The sequence below is a fragment of the Protopterus annectens genome, chromosome 15.part0, assembly GCF_019279795.1.
Source record: "Protopterus annectens isolate FY-2018-M chromosome 15.part0, PAN1.0, whole genome shotgun sequence".
Lineage (NCBI taxonomy): Eukaryota > Metazoa > Chordata > Ceratodontiformes > Protopteridae > Protopterus > Protopterus annectens.
This window is the reverse complement of record NC_056749.1, coordinates 103,552,397-103,575,152: the sequence shown is the minus strand read 5'-3', so window position 1 is coordinate 103,575,152 and position 22,756 is coordinate 103,552,397.

Here is a 22,756-nt window from a genome sequence, read left to right as displayed (position 1 = left end):
AAAGAATTACCAACATTAGAAGCCTTTTTGTTGTTGCCATGCAGAGAATATTTACATAACTAGATACAGTATAAGCCTTAGGTATTGAAATGCATATGACAGTATTTGTAATATAGGACAGGATTATAGTATATTCAGAAGCTCTTTACATTTGTTGGAGACTTGAGTTATCTTTGCAGGCTTTACCCGTAAACTAAACAGAATGCCAATCTATCATGTCTGGTCCATAACCTGTGCAGTAATCCTTTAAGCAATTTATCTTGAGCTTGTTTCTTGTTTGCTGTTCATTTTTTGCTTTGATCATGTTTTCCCCATGAAACAAGTAGATAGTTGTGAGGCAGCAGGTCTTTTTTGGATAACAAACATTTTTACAAGTGGGGGTATTGCTACTTTCAGCATGTTACTTGGTACTTTTATAAAGCTGAATATAAATTACAATTAGAACTGCAGTGCAAGGACAAGTGGTTTGAGCTGACTGCTGGTTTTTTTTTATACTTGATTTTGACTGGCATTCTAGTAATGTATTTAAAAAGTAATGTATTTTTTTATGCCTCGCAACCTTTTTGTTTCCATCTAGATATTAATATTAAGTAAGCTGTCATGTAGTCAATGCACTAAACTATTTTTTTCTTCTCCAATTCATTTTGCCTTGACTGGATTCTCATAATGACAGTTTGGCAGTGGCATCCATGGCAGCGTATTTAATTAAAGTCCCAGTTTGTGCGGTTTTTAGCATAGCTCCAGCCCGTTCTAGTTGGCCAGACCCATTCCCATTGGCCCCACCCATTCAGCTTTCCTGCAGCCCCCTTTGATTTGAAATCACCAGCCGCCACTCCATAATAATAAAACTGTGTAAATGCCCTACAAGTTCTACGTGTCCCTTTAACCTTGGTTCCCACACCTTGTACCATTTAAACAAGATCTGTTTTGTACCAAATGTTCTGCACACTCTGTTAGCACATCTCTTCCTTATCAGTGCTTTGGCCTGAAGGTTATTTCATTGAGCTCATTTGTATAATTTGCTAAAACATTCCTTTCTATTGAAACTGCATGTAAAATGTGAAATATAAAATTAAGATATTGGCCTGCTTTAATGCAGCTGCAATTCTATGCCTATACAAAGTGAATACTATATGTAGAATTGTTTTGATAAACTAACATTTTGTGGTCCTCATCTTATACCACAATGACAAATAATATTAGCAAATTCTTTAGAATATATACTGCTTTCTGTTGGATGAATTGATGTCAGTATAATTCAATTACACATCAATCAAATATGTGATCCAAAAACCTGTCTAACTTAGTCAAATAATACCAGTGTTTAATGGGATCAATGCTAGGGCTAGAGTAGTAAAGAAGTCTTCTCTGAGTACTGCTCAAAGCAATGTCATATAGATCTACCACCCACAATCCAGTAATATGTCTGTTTTATAGATTCATAGATTCACATATAAGTACTAGGCTAGCTGCCATTGTGGGCCATTTTAAGCCCAGCCAAGTTCCCTTTTTGTGCTCAAAATAACCTCCCCTATTTGGTTAGTGATTGGCCTTACCCACCCCATGGTCAATAACTGTATATTACCCTTAACATGAATTACTGGGATAAGACCATAGATACTTTGAAGTGACTCATGCAAGGGATAAAGCATTTAAAGAGCTGCCTTTTTCCTTTAGTAGTACAGGGGGCAGTCCTGGGCCAAACGTTCTGTTTCCCATCCATAGATTCAAGTTGTGCTTGAATATGGACAAGAAGGAACTTTGTTTTATGTGGATGGGGCATCTGTTCCAGAGCAGTGGTATCCTTGGCAATATATACCTGCCCCTCCAAGTTGTTCTGCTGATGTTGCAGAAGAGGTTTAAATCCCAAGACTGAGTTTTTCTGATGCCACTGGTCTTGCTGATATGCAGTTAATCTATCAGTATTGGGTCAGAGGACGTCTTGCATGTTAGACACAGGCCATCGCTTAGCATTATATAGGATACTGAGTGTAGTGACAGGGCTTTGATTTGGTCCATGTAAGATATGTTGTTTAGGCCTTGTATACTTTTAGTAAGGTATCGCTGAAGGTGGTCCAGTTGTTGCATGTGTCTGGACAGATAAATGGCAATGGGGGAATTATATTCAATGACTGGCTGAGTAAAGGGGTACAATGACATCACTAGATCTAGACACAATCCCTTTGTTTATAAGCTGTGCAATATTAAAGGACATTCTTACAACAATGGACAAATGCTGGTCAAAAGTTGGGCCACTCTCCACATGTTCCCAAGTCCCAAATAAGTGGATCAACTCTTAGTGGAATATTGTCAGTGTGGTACTTTCCTGGGGTAAATGGCTTCCCAAAGGATAAAAAAGTAACTTTTTTTGGCATTTAGTTTTAGTCCATGATTTTGGCATCTATTTATATGGGAGAGACTATCCTGCAGGATGGCTAAGTCATTTGGAGATTCAATGACTGCTCTTAGCTTGCAGTCATCTGCAAGCATAAACAGCCACAGACCTGTAGTATTGGCTTTTACTTCAGAAACATAGATGCCAAACAAGAGGGGTCCCAGCACAGAACCCTAGAGGACCCCACTGTTGACTTGTCTGTTTGTGGAGTAAACTTCCCTTATTTTGAGTATTTGCATCCTATCTGTGAACCAGTTAGCAATCCAATAGGATTCCTTTGCCAGTCTCAAGATTAGTAGCTGGACAGTTCAGAAGCAGTTTGGTTCAGTTTCACTCTTACTGTATCAAGAATCAGGTTTTATCTCAGCTATGGTATCCTGACAAAGTTTGTTATCTAGGAAAGAAGAGAATATGTTTGGTAATGATTATTCAACTCAAGCAACTAAACAACATTCACATTTTGAAGAGATCATGTGTATGTGTATATTAAAGAATCTAAAAGTTTAACATTTTGTTAACTGCATTGTTAAAGAATTTTGTTCTGACTAGAGTGCATGTGTTTGTTGATACATGATTGCTGATGAACAGCATGTTTCAGTATGAAGTTCCAAATGAAAGCAGTGAAGTATTACAGGATATCAAGGAAGAGATTAAAGGCATTAGAACGCCAGCTTTGCAAGATGTTGTATTAGGGGATGAATGGATGGAATATCCTCGCTGTTTTTTTGGATTGCCATGAACTGATAACATAGTGAATGTAAACAATTTTCCAATGTGCTGTTCAATACAAGTAATTAGGTTGGTGATACAGGCTGCGGTTCAAAGACCAATAGCTAAATGGCATGGAGACAATACTCAGATGTGGCACAAATCTAATCAGAAATGTAGGGGGGTTAACACAGCATCAGGATGTTGAGCAAGTAATAGCACAGAAATGTAATGAACGGTGTCATGGGGAAGTATGTTGCTAAACTGGCATAGAGGAGGGTTAGGGTGAATGATGGACATGTGACTGATGATATACTGACATAGAGGAGGGTTAGGGTAAAAGATGGACATGTGACTGATGCTATACTGGCATAGAGGAGGGTTTGGGTGAAAGATGGACATGTGACTGATGATATACTGACATAGAGGAGGGTTTGGGTGAATGATGGACATGTGACTGATGATATACTGACATAGAGGAGGGTTAGGGTGAAAGATGGACATGTGACTGATGCTATACTGGCATAGAGGAGGGTTAGGGTGAAAGATGGACATGTGACTGATGATATACTGACATAGAGGAGGGTTAGGGTGAAAGATGGACATGTGACTGATGCTATACTGGCATAGAAGAGGGTTAGGGTGAAAGATGGACATGCGACTGATGCTGTACTGGCATAGAGGAGGGTTAGGGTGAAAGATGGACATGTGACTGATGCTATACTGGCATAGAAGAGGGTTAGGGTGAAAGATGGACATGTGCCTGATGCTATACTGGCATAGAAGAGGGTTAGGGTGAAAGATGGACATGCGACTGATGCTGTACTGGCATAGAGGAGGGTTAGGGTGAAAGATGGACATGTGACTGATGCTATACTGGCATAGAGGAGGGTTAGGGTGAAAGATGGATATGTGACTAATGCTATACTGGCATAGACAAGGATTAGGGTGAAATATGGACATGTGACTGATGCTATACTGGCATAAAAGAGGGTTAGGGTGAAAGATGGACATGTCACTGAATCAGCTGTTATCATCATCAAACTTGGCCAGAAATACATGGTTAAGGCACGTACATTACTGCAATGCAGCATGGCATAGCTGCCATTTTAGATAGGCACAGGAGGGGCAGCACAGCAAAGAAAGAGAAATATAACAGGCGAAAGAAGAAACACAGGAGTAACAATAGGATATGAAAGGTTGGGTGAGAAGGACAATCTTTTTTGTGGGTCAATACAATACATGAAGAAGTATTGATGGGGATGATAGAAAAGAAAGGTGAAGGAATTGATAGAGGGATAAGGGGTCATCAGTGGCAGACAGATAAATATAACCTGCAGGGCTGCAGATTTTCTCAGCATCCCAATAGTGTGTTCAGGTGTCTCTAATACATTGCACTGTGAGTATATTCCCCACTGAATTGATTGCCTGGATTTCTTACCCTTGTGTTCACCAACATAGCATTTTCAAGATCCATTAAACTTATAAATGCCTGTAGTTCCCTAATACACTGCACTGGGAGTCTTTCCCCCACTGAACTGGCTGCCTGGATTTCTCACTATTGTCTTCAATAACATCACATTTTCAATATCTATTAAACTCGTAAGTGCCTGGGGTTCCATAATACATGACACTGTAAGTGTTCCCCCACTAAATTGGCTGCCTGGATTTCTCACCATTGTCTTTGTGACACCCCACCACCAGACCAGTAATCAAGGAGCCTCAATCCCTACCAGAGGCAACAGTGGGAGATGTACACTGGGAGCATAGCAAGTGCACACACAATATTTCCAGATGCAGCTCTCTGTATCAAGTGTAATTTCCCTTAAGAACATACAGAGGCTACAGTCAGTCTGGGGCTGGTTTCTCCCTCTTTCTCCAAACCCCCAATAAGACTTCCCACTGGCACAGCTATAGCAAGCCAAGACCTGCAACAACCTCACTGTGCAACCAGTGCTTCGTGTCCCTGCCCAAGTGGGTGACACATGCACTCTTTGAGGTTTGATTTACACACACACACACACACACACACACACACACACACACACACACACACACACACACACACACACACACACACACACACACACACACACACACACACACACACACACACACTCCTGGGAAAGTCTGGCACAGGATTACTAGCTATACCCTCTTTTGCCCAGACTATAATGTAGTTACCACTGCCACCAGTCAACTCATTAACTACTTTAAGGATTAACAAAGGGTGTCCAATCTTACTGTGCAATATTACTATTAATACAAATGGTAGTTTGACCAAGAGCAAGGCTATAAGGAGTGTCCAACACAATGTTACCAAATGAATATGCAAGTACTCTCAGAACGTAAATATCTCTACACAGATCAGCCACAATGAAAGGTTTAAATATATTTAATAAAAAATAATAAAAAACAAGACAATACAAAATATATATTCACAGTGACATCAGAGTTCAAAACCACATAAAATATTTAAAACAACATTGCAGGACAGCCTCAAATAAATAATGAAACATATCTAAACTAAGCTGTACTATATTCCTGACTGAATCTAAGAGAATTATACAATAATCTAAGAACATAGTAACAGAGCAAGGTAGATGTGGTGAGTGGATCTTCTAGTTGTTGTCAGGTCCAAGGCAGAATACAGAATACTCTGTCTCACTATGAGAGACTGCTCAGAATAAAGTTTGAAATATTACTGCTGGGATAGCTTGCACAATAACATCATTTCTTGTCATCTGACTCTAGTTCCCAGATGAAACCTCCACTGCTGGAACCTGGCAGTATTTAGCATCTGCATGTAAAAATACATAGACCTCAGATCTTTAGCAGATGCTGTAAGTCATAAAACAATTGCATTCCTTCATGCTTTCAAACGTAGTAATTTAGTTCACTCCGAAGACAATACCGAAATCTTCTCAGCACTGTGTCTCTAGCTACATTGAAAACTGAAAGATACCATATTTTATTGGATAGCCTATAAAGTAATTTAATTTACCAGCTATGCCCTCTTCTGCCCAGACTATAATGTAGTTATCACTGCCACCAGTCAACTCCTTATCAGCTATTTTATGGCCCTTAACAAAGGGTGTCCAATCTTACTGTGTAATATTACTATTAATACAAATGGTAGTTTGACCAAGAGCAATGCTATTAGCAGTAGTCCACACAGTGTCACCGAGTAAATATGCAAGTACTCTCAAAACTTAAATATCTCTATACAGATAAGCCACAATAAAAGGTTTAACTATATTTAAGAACAAGACAATACTAAATATATATTCACAGTGCCATCAGAGTTCAAAGCCACAGAAAATATTTAAAAGAGCATTGCAGGACAGGCTCAAACGAATAAAGAAAAATATCTAAACTAAGCTTTACTATATTCCTGACTGAATCTAAGAGAATTATGCTGTAATCTAAGAACTTACCAAATGAGCAAGGCAGATGTGGTGAATGGATCTTCTAGTTGTTGTCAGGTCCAAGACAGAATACAGAATGCTGTGTCTCACTAAGGGACTTCTCAAATTAATATCTCAAGTATTACTGCTCGGATAGCTTGCAGAATGACATTATTTCTTGTCATCTGACTAGTTCCCAGGTGAAACCTCCACTGCTGGAACCTGGCAGTATTTAGCATCTACCTGTAAAAATACATAGATCTCAAATCTTTGGCAGATGTTGAAAGTCATAAAACAATTGCATTCCTTCATGCTTTCAGAGGTAGTAATTAGTTCACTTTGAAGACAATACAGAAAGCTTCACAGCACAGACTCTGTCTCTAGCTACATTAAAAGCTGAAAGATACCACCTTTTATTGTGTAGCCTATAAAGTAATTTAATTTCAGCTATTTTCCTAAAATTTGCTGGACTGATGTTAACCTCCTTATTCCAGTTTCCACTGTTAAAATATATACATTTAGGCAGTTAAACACTTTATAAAACACCTTTTCAACACACCTCTGTACGAACCAGTTTGATATACATGACATACAGTTCTAATGCAGTTGTCACACAGGCATCTTATATAATGATGAAGATATTCACAAATGACATATGATTATTTACAAAATTCCAGATATCTGTGCTTGAAGTATCTCCCTTCTTTAAACTTCTTTCCCCCTTCGAAGACACAAACTAGTTTTTCAAATTACTCCTGAGAAATGTTGTTTGAGAGGAATGTGTCTAACTGTGAATACATTACCCCATTCCCTGTATTTTTTTTTTGCCAACAAACATATTTATTAAATTTTTTGCATATGACATAGGCAATCTTACATTTCTATAAATGTAAAATAAACAAAATGTCACCATTTTAGTTGCAAACAGTAGACATCACAGTCATCACTGAGACAACTGTAGTTGCAAACATTATATATCACTTATAATCTATCCACTCATTGTCAGTTAAGCATTACCCCATTCCCTGTCTTCAGATTCCAGCTGCCTTTGTATTGCTGACTCCATTAAAGTGTTGCACTGTCATATCATATACCTGCAACCGTAGGCTCCAGCATAATAACTTGGGATTTTGCTGGCTTGCTCCCTGTAGTCATTAATCCCCCTCAGACTCCTCCTGCCTTCTACTGCAAATACTTAGCACAAGGTCCTCCTTATCATGGTAAGGTTTCACGGTGTTAACATGGCACAGTTTGTGCCCCTGCTTCCTGCCTAGCAGTTCTGTCATGTAGTTAATAGCACTGACCTTTCCTACCACTTTGAAGGGTCCCTCCCAAGTTGTGTGCTTGTTGTGTCTGACAGGAATGAGAACCATAACCTGCAGTCCTACAGCATACTCTCTAGCTCAAGCATTCATGTCATAGAATACCTTTTTCTGCTGTTGGGATTCTGCCAGGTTCTCCTGGGCCAAGCCCTTGAGTTCCCTGATCCTTGCCCTGAGGTTTAGGACATATGCCACAACAGACTCCTTGTTGGATTCAAACTCACCCTCCCATTCATCGGGACTCAAATTTAGAGGTCCCCTTACCCTATGCCCATACAGCAAATCAAAGTGTGAAAAACCTGTGGATTCCTGGAGCACCTCTCTGTAAGCAAACAATAGATGGGGCAGACATTTGTCTCACTCCCTCTTAAACTGATTTGCAAATGCCTGTAGCATGGTCTTTAGTGTAGAGTTTAACCTCTCCACCAGACTATTAGTCTAGAGATGGTAGGGGGTGGTCTTTAGGTGCTTCACCCCACAGTGCTTCCACAGACATGCCAGCAGGTCTGACATGAAATTGGTACCTCTGTCAGTCAGTATTTCTTTTGGGAAATCTACCCTGCTAAAAATCTCTAACAAAGCATTTGCCACCTTTTCTGCTTCAGTGGAGGACAGAGATACCATCTCAGGGTATCTGGTAGCATAGCCTACTACCACTAGGATATATTTCATCTCTGTGGAACATGGGGCACTCAGATGTCCCACAATATCCATAGCTACCTTCTGAAACAGCTCTTCAATCACAGGCAAAGGCATCAAGGGAGCTTTCACCTTATCTACTGCCTTGCCTACCCTTTGGCACTGCTCACTGGTCCTGCAGTACCCTGTTACATCCCCCGAAATTCCAGGCCATTACAAGTTCTGCATAATATGTCTTTTGGTATGCTTTATGCCCATATGACCTGTAGAGAGAATGTCATGGGCTATGGCTAGAAGTGCCAGAAGGTAGTCTCTGGGCACTATCAACTGTTGTATTACCTCATCCTCTAGCTCTCCCTAAGGGGTCCACTCTATACAGTAACCTTTTGTCCCAGTATACAGATCCTCCCTTTCCTTCAGAATCAGGCACCTCCCTGTCTACCTCCCTCAAACCTTGTAATGTAGCATCTGAGAACTGAACCTGTCTCAGATCTCTCTTTGTAACCTTTCCCAGCTCCCCTTCCACAGGAAGTCTGGTATCCTCTGACAGCAGTGCCTCACTGTCAGCCTGAGTACTGCTACTCACCTCTGCCCTTGCATTCACTTTGTCCAAGGGAACATCACTAGTCACAAGCAGCTGTGGCTCACCTTCAGTCTCACTGCTACAGGGTAGCTTCCTCTCTGAAGTAACCACCACTCCAGTCCTGACTTTAAGTGTGCAGTCTGTCTGAGTCCCTCCCAGGCTACCAGACTAACGTGCTTGTCTCCAAGCCTGACTGCATGCAACTGCATGCACACAAGGTACTACATTATCAAAATCATTCCCTATCAGGATATCTGCAGGGATATCCTCAAACACACCTACTTGCTTGCTTCCTTTTCCACCCTCCTAGTCAAGGTGAACCCTAGCCAAAGGTGTTTAGAATGGGGTCCCCCCTAAAGCTTTGACTGGAGTAGACTGCTCAAGCAAGTAGTGCTCCTCTTTAACCATTGCATGCTTCACAATGGTTAGGCTGTGTCTCTCTTAGCAGTGGCCTGTTTCCCATCTACTAAGATAGGATATAAACTCTTGTGGTAGTTTGGTACCCTTGTTGTCTCCACTTAACTTACTGATAGCATTCTGTCATTCCCACTTACTGGCTCCCCCACCTTTTGTTCCCCACCTTGCATCTGTGGACATCTACAGTATATGATACATGATCCCAGTGGTTACATTTAAAACATTTAACCATTGATCCTGGCCATGTACCTGAACTAGTGTCTTCCCCTGTTACTGGCGGACTCTGTTGGGGCAGTTTAGGCTGCCCACCATGGGTTCCCCTTAGACTCATGTGCAGCACTGGGCATCCCTTTCCTTTGTAGTGACACCCTACTTGCTAGGTATAAGTCTCCCTTTTTTCTCAACACATCTTCATTATTACATTCTCTATCTGCCAACCAGATTCTCATGTCCTGAGGAAAAGTGTTAAGGGCTTGTTCCCCCACCAAAAGGTCTGCCAGCCCTTTAAAAGTGGTGACCTGACACCCACTCACCCACCTATGAAAATAAGTGCTTTGTTCAGCAATATAGTCACATACACTTTCATTGGCCTTGCACCCATACTCACAAAACTTTTTTTCTGTAAGCTTCAGGTGTTAACTTAAAACATTCAAACAGATAATTTTTAACTGTGTTATACTTTAAGCAATCAGTATTAGACAGTTTAGAAACAACAATGAAAAAAACTCTAGAGGCACACCCCAACAAATGGAGCCGACCTGATGAAAACCTTTTTATTCACACAAAGAGCACAGAACAAAGGCCAGTAAGCACTTTCACGTTTCTCTGAATGCTTCTTCAGACTTAAAAAGTACTCCTTCTATAGTACATCAATATAAAGGCAGGTTTAAGCAGCTTGCATCAGTGAAAGTCATCCCATTACATCGTTAATTAATGCAGTAATCAAAAAACAATTAAATGATTTCATTGATTTTTGATTACTGCATTACTACCCACAAACTCAGTGTGCCACTCAACCACAGCCCATAAGGCATAACAACGTACCCAACACTCTAGTCATAGGTGACTCTATAGTCAGGCACACTGATGTTCCACTCACCAGGCTAAACAAGGAGAACATTACTGTCAGCTGCCTGTCAGGTGCCAGGATCCACCACATAATGCATACACTCAGGTCACTCCACAACAAGTACAAATATGACTCTGTCCTTGTCCATGTTGGTGTGAATGACCTGAGATGTACCTCCCTAGACTACATGCAAAGAGACATGGAGGAGCTGTTCAATCTTGTATCCCAGGCAGGTATGACTCTAGCCCTAAGTAGCATTCTGCCATCACCCAGAATGATACCACAGTTCAAGGACAAAATGACTGACTTCAACAACTGGCTAAGCTTCTGGTGTCATTCTAAGGGGATTCAGTATCTGTCTGCCTGGGATGACATGATCGACAAACCACGATGCTTTGCCAGAGATGGCCTGCACCTGTTGTCCTTGGGATTCCGGATACTGGCTAACGCTCTTGCCACCCCTATAATGTCTTTTTTAGGCAAGATTCAAATGAAAAATTCACCACCGTAACAGGTACAAGCAAGCAAAATCCGAGGGTAATGCTACTTAATGCTAGAAGTCTAAACCTCAAAATGCACTCACTCAAGGCACTCCTTAAAACGGAGAACATTGACATCTGTGCAGTGACAGAGACCTGGTTCAAGGCTTCAGAGAGAACCCCTGTATTACCAGGCTATAATTCATACCACACCTTTCGGCCACCTAACCTGGACCAAAGCACTAAAAGCGGAGGTGTGTCCATATTCATTAAGGATATCCACTCCTCCAGGCTAGTTGCTCAGCATAATGCATCAGAGATTATCCAAGTGCAACTAACTCTGGGGAAGACCGCAATCCGAACTGTAACTTGCTACAGATCCCCCACCATGCCCCAGGATTCCCACTCCTCATTTCTTGATACACTGGAAAATATTAGGGTACAACCTAATACCCTAATAATGGGTGATTTCAACTACCCCACCATTAACTGGGAAAACTACTCATGTACCAGCTCTTGTGCTCAACGTTTTCTGGAATTCATAAATTCCAACGCCTTGGATCAACTTATCCACACCCCCACCAGGGGCAGCAATATCCTAGACCTGGTCATTACCAACATGGGCAACTGGTGTTCCACACTAGAGGTCAATTCCTCATTGGTCAGATCCGACCACAAGCAAATCACCCTAGACATCCACATCCCACTCCCCATCCCCCATTAGGGAAACCACTGTAAAAAATTTCTCCAAAGCCAACTACACGCTTCTTAAGACAGAAGTGGCAAACTTCACGACACCCATCCTGATGGACAATAGAGGTAAGACTGCTGAATCCTATACAATTGCACTTTATAAGCACTTACAGGAGTGCATGGATCATGTAATCCCTAACAAAACCAAGATGCTATCCTCCAAAATAAGGAAGCCAATCTGGTGGTCACCTGCCATAAAAAAAAACACTACAACAGAAGAAAGAAACTGTTGCAAAAAAGAATAAAATCCCATGGTTGGAGGAACTTTGTGGTCAGACTCAGTAAGAAGCTGAGATCCCTCATAAAATCCTCCAAAGCTAGTTACGAAAACAAAATCGCCACTGATTCTAAAGACAACCACAAAGCATTCTATAGCTATGTCAAGAATCTCAATGGCAACACCCAGATCTGCTCTGAGTTACAACACAATGGCACTAAATATACAGAACCAACTGATATTGCCAACATCATGGCAGATAGGTTCAGTGTTAACTTTACCCCTCTCTCATCCTCTAAAGGGCCCATCTCTATACCGGAAGAATGCAAAGTTCCTGTAATCATGGCTGCACAGGTAAAAAAACTCTCCAAAGCCAAGAACACAGCATCCATGGGACCCGACAACATACCAGGCTGCATTCTACATGAACTACAGAACAAACTGGCATTCCACCTAAGTACCATGTTCAATCATAGCCTCACCTCAGGCTTTGTGCCCACTGAATGGCGCACAGCAACGGTCATCCCATTCCACAGAAGAGGAGCCACCACAGACCCTGGGAACTACTGCCCCATTAGCCTGATGAGCCTGGTCTGCAAGGCTATGGAACATATCATCATGGAACTTATAAACAATGACATTGTTAATCTCTATACTCTGGACGCTACCCAGTTCGGGTTTGTAAAAGGCAGATCATGTCTCCTAAACCTGATAGACTTCTTTGAGGTGGTTACCAAAGTCGTAGATGAGGGTAAGGTGGTTCACACAGCTTATCTAGATCTCACCAAGGCTTTCAACACCATCCCCCACTCTGGAATTATAGATAAACTCACTAAACTAGGAATAAATCCCGATGTCACAAGATAGGTTGCCAACTGGCTCACTGACAGAACCCACACTGTGAAAGTAGCTGACTCTAAATCCAACTTCAGACCAGTGACAAGTGGAGTACCACAAGGTTCAGTCCTAGGTCCTCTCCTATTTATCTACTTCTCTGAAGTATAGGCTAACACAGAAGGTCTTTGGCTAACAAAGCTCGCAGATTACTGTAAACTTGGAGCCATAATCAAAACTCCTAATGATCTGGACATCCTACAAAAGGGCTTCACTGAGATAGATGCCTGGTGTCAAAGCCATGACCTCAAGCTCAATGCCAAAAAGTGCATTGTCATCCCTTTTGGTAAAAACTCTGTACCCATGAACTACCACATAGGCGGTAGTCTACTTAACACTGAAAGTGTGATAAGAGACCTTGGGACACAGGTGGACAGTAGTTTCTCCTTTGATAATCACATCACCACAGTAGTCAGGAAATCCTTCTACATGGCACACCTCATCACAAAAGGTTTCTCATCCAGGAAAAAAGAGGTCATTGTTCCCCTCTACTCATCACTAATTAGACCCACTATAGAGTACAACACCCCTTTTTGTATGTACCTCACAAGACATCTACAACAACTGGAAAGGCCACAGAAATACCTTACAAAGAGGATTACCGGCCTCAAACAGATGCCCTACGCAGACCGTCTCAAAAAACTCCAGCTTTACTCTGTTACATATCACCTACTCAGAGGCGATCTCTGCCTAACATACAAAGCTATGTCAAACCCAGAGCTGTTGGACATGCTCCACTTAAAGAAATCCCAATCCCTCTGAGCTACACGCTCTAGGGACCTAAACCTTGTCACCACAATAAACAGAACATTCTGGAGGGATAGATTTCTGTCCCAGAGACTTCCCATTTTCTGGAACAAACTACCTATCTATATCAAACAAAGCTCCTCATTAGCACTCTTCAAGAAAAATCTTGATGATTGGATGGGAGATAGGAAATTCACTCTGGGGATCACTTCTGTGGCTCTGCTTGACAGGGGTACTGGAAAATAATTTCTTGGGTGGCAAAAGCCAGGGTACCATTTGGCTAGGCTTATATAGGCCCTAGGGCCAATAGCCTAGTACCCACCTATGAACCTATGAACCTATAACCCTACTAGTGTTCCGCAGGGTGCAATACTTGAACCTCTCTTATTTAGCATATTTATCAGTAATCTATACTTTTCACTCAAACTTGGTTCTATCATTCACTATTCAGATGATTCAACTATCATCTGTTCATCTGACTCCATACCTGACCTCCAACAAACTACACAACTGCCTTCACTTCCATAGAAAAATAGCTTTACAAAAATCACTTGCTATTCAACTCTCCAAAAAACAAGCAAATTCTATTCACTCCTATGAATCCCCCCATAAACAAAGACCATTTCTCTATACTCACTCAGAACAAAAGCAATTGAAGTAGTATCCCACACTAAATTACTGGAGATATTTATAGATGAACACCTAAAATCTGACTTACATATTCAGCATAACATCAAAGAAACTCACCAAAACTTGGCATTCTGTATGGGCAAAAGCACTTTCTAAGCTCCTCCAGTAAAAAAAAAATCCCTTGCCATCACATATCTATTACCCTCCTTAAACCTATGAAGCTCCATTACTTAGTGATTTACTTTCTACCCTACAGTCAAAATTAGAGATATGTTACAACAAAGTTGCTAAGTTTGCCACCAATGCCTCATATCCCACCCACCACTGTAAAGCACTACACTCTCTTAACTGGCTTGAGCTACCACATTGTCTTCCCTACATGCAATTAAAAACTGCTCACAGATTAGTAAAAAAACCTTCTGAATGTCCTGCCCTCACTGCACTTTTCAGTAACTATATACCCAAAAGGTCCCTTAGATCCGGAAATCAACATCTCCTACAGGTACACAGAGGCAACCTACCTGCAGGCCAACTTCTATGCTCTTACTCAATAGCCAAAATCAGGAATTCTTTTCCCTTATCACTTAGATCCAAACCAAACCTTGAAGTCTTTAAAACTTAGAAACACTAAACACTGATCCTAAGCTGAAATAAACCATGTAATCAACAAAAACCTTAAGAACAGAGTTGAGCAAAGTTTCCAGTTGCAAGTTGGATAAATCTAGGCACAAATGTGATAGTTGTAATAAATCCAGGCACAAGAACCAGAAGATGGATACTCAAGTTTAATAAAAGAGTAAAAACACAATTAATTTAAATACGTTTGTCCAAGACAATCAAGGACTTCATCAGAATCTTTAAAACTTCCTTATATACTTACTTTTCCATATGGAGATGCAACAGTACCTTACCCCTGACTTTTAAGTTCTGACAACCTTCTGTTCCACAGCTCCTCTCTCATTCTTTCACTTTATGTTCCGTTTGTCTGCTTTTTCTGTAGGTAACATATGCCAATACCTTTTCCTGCACCATCCCTACTACCTTAGTCAAAACCTTCATCATTGTTTCATTCTGTATTATTAGCTAGTAAAAATTGTACAAAGTTACATATTCCTTGTTGTAATTGCCAGATGCTGAATATCTGTGTGAACTTCACCAAAATGTCAAATAATCAAATTTATCTAATACTCTTTTGAGTTAACTTGCTTGTTATTGTAATTACTTTGTATAATCTTATTTAATTGTTCATGCTTGTTGTATTTACATGTTGTCTGTGGAGTTTTCCTCCCCAGGCCTCCACTGAAAATGGGCTCTTAATGGCCCAGTGGACTATCCCGGTAAACAAATGTGAATAAATAAATAAATAAAATATGCAATGCAGTCAAATACAGAGGGGGTATTATACAGAAAAAATGTGGACATGACAGTGGATGGACAGACATTGAGTATTGGTGCTCACTGACTGTGAAGAAGATGCTTACATGCGTCCGTAGAGCCATACTTAGTATTGCTAGCAGCAGCTGGCTGTATAACACACATTGTGTACTATATGAAATTGAGACAATTGTGCTAAACTGACTCAACCTAATCACTAAATAACAAGACACTTATTTATGCAACATGAGGTGAGGGTTCCTTTTTACTTGAGAATGCTTACTTATGGAAATCAGTAGGACATAGGGCTATACATATTACATATATGTAGGACATAGGGCTGTACATACTACATCTCTGGAAGTAGATATACAAATTTTGAAAACACAAAACCCACCTGATATTGTACCCCAGCAGTTTCCTCAGCACTTATGGTATGTGCTGAAGGACCACAACACAACACAGTGAGATGACACTATCATAGTCAGCTGTAGTGGCAGTCATGGTGTAGTCCTGGGGGTAGTGAACAGATAGGGGGAACTGGACTCAAGGGACGTGAAGGCACTTGTGCATAATGATTGGCATGGTAAGAGGATGGGATAACATGGTGTATAACATCTGCATAATGAGGGATGGAAATCAGTGGCCATAGATGGATGGCAATCACAAATAGCCTGACACACCTCTGTACTAATATGTGTAACCCAAAGGCATACATAGCTAGCCATGGGTCCATGGGAGAGGCAATGGATGGGACAGGCAATGGCTACAAAAGATCACAAAGAAGAAACGTGAGGTGTTACTACAGACTCTTTACTGTCAAAAGATAATGCAGACAAGCCTTTTTGGTAGCAGGTGTGGAAGGTAGTGGTACAGGATGTGGATGCTTTAAGTGGCCACTATGTCTGTGCAACAGATGCAGGGAAAGGTAATTGATATGATACATATGATACTGCATGCATAGAAAATGTATACAACATTGTCAAGAACATAGCACAGCAACACTACCAGACTCCGATAGATGAACCACCAGGATTCAAATGAAACACAAATCTTCCAGTAAAAACTGTTTTAATTCTAGCGCCTCAGTGAAAACACCTTCTTGGAATACAAATCACATCAGACATCATGCTTATATACACACTATACATCAATTAAACAATTAATTAACTAATTAAATTATTTATCCCTTAAAGCAAACTTCTCCAGTTCAGTTCCCCATTATGTCCCATAGGGGCCAGTGTATTAAACTTCAAAATATAAATACTTTCTTTATGCAAAAGTTTCTCCTTTAAAACATTTTCTTTCATACAAATACAATTAATCTGTTCTAGAATGCTTCCCTTTAGCAATGAATAATCATTATTGTGCAATTTCATAAAGTGAGCAGCGATTGTTTTTTCTTGTTTGCAATTTTTAATGTCTCTAATATGTTCCATAAATCTTAACCTGAACATCCTCTTCGTTTCTCCCACATAAAACATATTACAAGGACAGCTTAAAATATAAATTATCCCCTTAGATTCACATGAAAATCTATCCTTAGGAGTAAAGGAAATATTATTAATACATTCAAAACAATTAATAATATGTGGACAAACCGGGCATCACCCACATTTAATTGCACCTATTTGTGTCAAAATTCTAGGTACTGGTAAATCTGGTAAAGCAAATAATCAATAGCCTAACATGTCCCTTATGCTTCTACCTCTCACATATGATCTATATGTCTTGGCAAAACATTTGCCAGAAATTTGTCATGCAATAAAAATTTCCAATAATGCTCCAACATCTCAGTTATTTCTCTACTTCTAATATTATACATAGAGACAAAGTAAATCTGTTGTATTTGATTTAATTTCAATTCCTCCATCTCATGTATTACTTTATTTCTCTTACTTTGATTATTTACATTCTTATAATACACCCTATGTATTGCCTCCTTTACCATATCTGGACTGTACCCCCTCTTTATAAACATATCTGCCGATTTACAAATTTCATTCTTTAAAAGATTTTCCTTATTACAAATTCTTGACAGTCTTAAGAATTCATTATAGGGGAGGGCAGCTATTGTATGGGGTGGATGGCAACTAGATGCATGTAAAAACTGGTTACCATCAGCAAATTTACTATGTACCCCTGTCACGATGTTACCATCTTCCTTGCCCTCTAACTCCAAATCCAGAGAATGCACCTTATTTCCTTGTTGTAAGCCATCAAAACTGAGGTCAAATGGGTTCTGGTGCATTTCTAATATAAACTCATTAACCTTTTCTGCCCCTCCTTTACACACAAAAATTAAATCATCTATGTAACGAAAATAATTCTTGACATGTTGTTTCATGAATTCCTGCCTAAACAAGAATGTTATTTCAAAAAAGGACATAAAGAGGTTGGCATACATGGGTGCAAATAGTGCCCCCATGGCAGTCCCCTGTTTCTGTATATAAATTTCATTATTATAAAGAAAAAAATTATTCTGCAAACAGAAATCTACCATCTCTGTTATGAAAGTAGAAAGAGGATTATCCCCTACAAAATATGCTATGGCAGATAAACCATCACAATGTTTAATAGATGTGTAAAGACTTTTCACATCCAACACAGTCCAGTACATCTCCCTCTTCCACGCAATACCAGCAATTTTTGTTAAAAAAATCAAAACTGTCCTGTATATAGGAGAAAGTTTTCTTTACATGAGGAAGCAATATTTCATGTAGCAATAGGCCCATATTATGCAAAAAATAGTTGCAAGCTGATACAATCGGTCTTCCTGGGGGCTCTCTCAAATTTTTGTGGATTTTTGGCAAACAAAAAATAACGCTAATTCTTTATTATTAGCTGCCAATTTAATTTCCACATCCTTCTTTGAGAAGTAGCCCAAATGTAGACCTTCCTGTAACAACTTCTCATATTTTCCCATTGCTCTAGTAAGGCATGACTTTTCACTATTCTCATACACTTCTTGATTATTTAAATGTTCCATACACATCCTCTGATACTGTATGGCATTCATTACAACAATTCGTTTACCTTTGTCTGCTGGTTTAATTGCTAGCTCCTTGTTATTTTGGAGCTCTAATGCCTTCCATTCTTTGTAAGTTAAATTATAATTAATATATTTTTTTTATTTTCTAACACTTCCTGACATATATTACCTCCTTCAAAATTAACTATTGAGTTGAAATGGGAGATACTCTGGTTCTGGAAAGGAGGCATACATTTACTAACCACTGGAATACTAGAGATATTAAGTAAACAATAAGCATTGTATTTAAACATTTCATCATCATCACATTGCTGCTCACTGTCTTCATTGCATGAAAAAAAAGCTTTCATCAGAAAATTCCTCAATTAAATTCATTTCATTATCATTCAAACTTATTTTGTTAGAGAAAAAAAAATTAAATGTAATTTATGGACAAACCTAAAGATTTTTTGTTTAAAAACATGGGTCCGTGGTATAACTGTTGGGATGAACTTCAAGCCTAAATTTAAAACTGTATACTGTTCTTGTGTTAAATCGTAGTTAGATAAATTTACTACATTTAAAATAATATCATTATGTGCATTACTTATTTTAATATTTAAATTTCTTGCTATTGTACTGTCAATTTCTATAGTCATTGTTGTAAAAGACGTTTGGATTATAGGCATTATTCCTGCTCCATTTCTGACCCTGCCGTTGTTGTCCTTCATGATTCTAGAAATGGTTTTGGTACTCAAGTGGCTGCTGTGGATGTGGTAAAGGTGGGTAGTCCTCTTCAAAATTCTCTGTAGTATCGCTTAGACCTGAACCATCCGAAGAAGCAAACAACACTGAAAACCATTGCTTCTTGTCGCCATATTGCATCCGTTGGTTGTCTCTGTGCTGATTGGTTGATGTTACAAAAGCCAAGAACATGTCCACTTCAAGGGTGGTCCAACAACAAAGAAACAGCTCACTAAGATGTATGTAATCCTGCTGTCCTTGTCTGGGGTTGGAAATGGACTGTCGTACCCAGGGTTGTCTGAATATGTAATAATGATCACTAAAGTTTCTCCAATGGATGTACAAGTTTATTACTACCTACTGAATGTCTTTAGGGTGCAGTGTACTGCAAATATGAGAGACTGACTCACCAAGGACCACCTAAACATTAAGTGTATTATATAATATAATAAATATATTATTAAATAAGCCATCTAGGCTTTAAATACTAAAAACCTCTGCCTGACTACGCTCTGTTTCTGTCTGTCCCAAAGGCATCCTTCAGCAGTGTGCACAACTTCCCTTAAACACATTAAAGGTCCAACAAAAAAAAAAAAACTGAAACAACTGCCAGCATACAAGAACACAGAGAGCAGAACCCCATACAAACCAGTAAAAGCCGCTGTAAGTTCAACTTTTCTCAACAGACTGTGAGCAGTTCCTTTAAACACATTCAGAGGTCCAAAAAAAAAAAAAAAAAAGAAAAAAACCTGAAGCAACTGCCTGCATATAAAAACATGGGGAGTGAAACCCCATACAAACTAGCAAAGGCCACTGCAAGCTCTACTTTTATCAACAGGCTGCGAGCAGTTGCCTTAAACACATTCAAAGGTCAAAAAACAAAAAAAACTAAAGTAACTGCCTGCATAGAAGAACAGGGAGAGCAGAACCCATACAAACCAGTAAAAGTCACTGCAAGTTCTACGGGTCTATATCATATGAGCGAATTGCACAAATTGTGAACGCTCACAATATCGAACATACCGGACCTCAAACTTCCTATTGTGGGGGGGATGTGCACCACACTCCCCCAGCTAAATAGGTATCCCAAGTCCAAGATCGCACTACAGTGAGAAAAGGGCATATATCCCATTTTTCACTGTACCGCGATTTCAGAAAAAGCACTTTGAGGTCCAATACATTCAATGTTATGAGCGTTCGCAATTTGTGCGATTCGCACATATAATATAGACCCAGTTCTACTTTTATCAACAGACTGTGAGCATTTCCCTTAAACACATTCAAAGGTCCAACAACAACAAAAAAAAAAACCCAAAGCAACAGCCTGCATACAAGAGCACGGAGAGAGGAACCCCATACAAACCAGTAAAAGTCACTGCAAGTTCTACTTTTATCAACAGATTGTAAGCAGTTCCCTTAAACACATTCAAAGGTCCAAAAAAAAAAAAAAACCTGAAGCAACTGCCTGCATACACGAACACAGAGAGGGGAACCCCAAACCAGTAGAAGCCACTGCAGATTCTACTTTTATCAACAGACTGTGAGCAGTTGCCTTAAACACATTCAAAGGTCCAAAAAAAAAAAACAAAACCTGAAGAAACTGCCTGCATACACAAACACAGTGAGGGGAACCCCGTACAAACCAGTAAAAGCCACTGCAGGTTCTACTTTTATCAGCAGACTGTGAGAAGTCCCCTTAAAAAACTTTAAAGGTCCAGCAACAACAAAAAAAAAACCTGAAGCAACTGCCTGCTTACAAGAACACAGAGAGCGCAACCCCGTAAAAAACAATAAAAGCTACTGCAAGTTTTACTTTTATCAACAGACTGTGAGCAGATCCTTTAAACACAGTCAAAGGTCCAACAACAACAAAAAAACAAACCTGAAGCAACTGCCTGGATACAAGAACACAGAGAGCAGAACGTTGTACAAACCAGTAAAAGTCATTGCAAGTTCTTTTATCAACAAACTGTGCAGCTCCTTTAAGCACATTCAAAGGTCCAAAAAAAAAAAAAAAGAAAAGTGAAGCATGTTATTTACTGAGGCGATCACAATGTACATTAGATGCATATTATTTCCTGAGGTGATGACAGTGTACATTAGCTGCATGTTACTTCCTGAGGTGATCACAGTGTACATTAGCTGCATGTTATTTACTGAGGCAATCACAGTATAAATTAGCTGCATGTTATTTATTGAGGTGATCACAGTGTACATTAGCTGCATGTTATTTACTGAGGCGATCCCAGTGTACATTAGGTGTGTGTTATTTCCTGAGGTGATGACAATGTACCTTAGCTGAATTTCATGTGTTATTTACTGAGGGGATGACAGTGTACATTAGCTGCATGTTATTTACTGAGGCGATCACATTGTAAATTAGCTGCATGTTATTTACTAAGGTGATCACAGTGTACATTAGCTGCATGTTATTTAATGAGGTGATCACAGTGTACATGAGCTGCATGTCATTTACTGAGGTGATCACAGAGTACATTAGCTGCATGTTATTTACTGAGGCAATCGCAGTGTACATTAGCTGCATGTTATTTACTGAGGCGATCACAGTGTACATTAACTGCATGTCATTTACTGAGGTGATCACAGTGTACATTAGCTGCATGTTATTTACTGAGGTGATCACAGTGTACATTAGCTGCATGTTATTTACTGAGGTGATCACAGTGTACATTAGCTGCATGTTATTTACTGAGGCAATCACAGTATAAATTAGCTGCATGTTATTTATTGAGGTGATCACAGTGTACATTAGCTGCATGTTATTTACTGAGGCGATCCCAGTGTACATTAGGTGTGTGTTATTTCCTGAGGTGATGACAATGTACCTTAGCTGAATTTCATGTGTTATTTACTGAGGGGATGACAGTGTACATTAGCTGCATGTTATTTACTGAGGCGATCACATTGTAAATTAGCTGCATGTTATTTACTAAGGTGATCACAGTGTACCTTAGCTGTATGTTATTTACTAAGGTGATCACAGTGTACCTTAGCTGTATGCTATTTACTAAGGTGATCACAGTGTACATTAGCTGCATGTTATTTAATGAGGTGATCATAGTGTACATGAGCTGCATGTCATTTACTGAGGTGATCACAGAGTACATTAGCTGCATGTTATTTACTGAGGCAATCGCAGTGTACATTAGCTGCATGTTATTTACTGAGGCGATCACAGTGTACATTAACTGCATGTCATTTACTGAGGTGATCACAGTGTACATTAGCTGCATGTTATTTACTGAGGCGATCACAGTGTACATTAGCTGCATGTTATTTACTGAGGCGATCACGGTGTACATTAGCTGCATGTTATTTCCTGAGGTGATGACAGTGTACATTAGCTGCATGTTATTTACTGAGGCGATCACAGTGTACATTAGCTG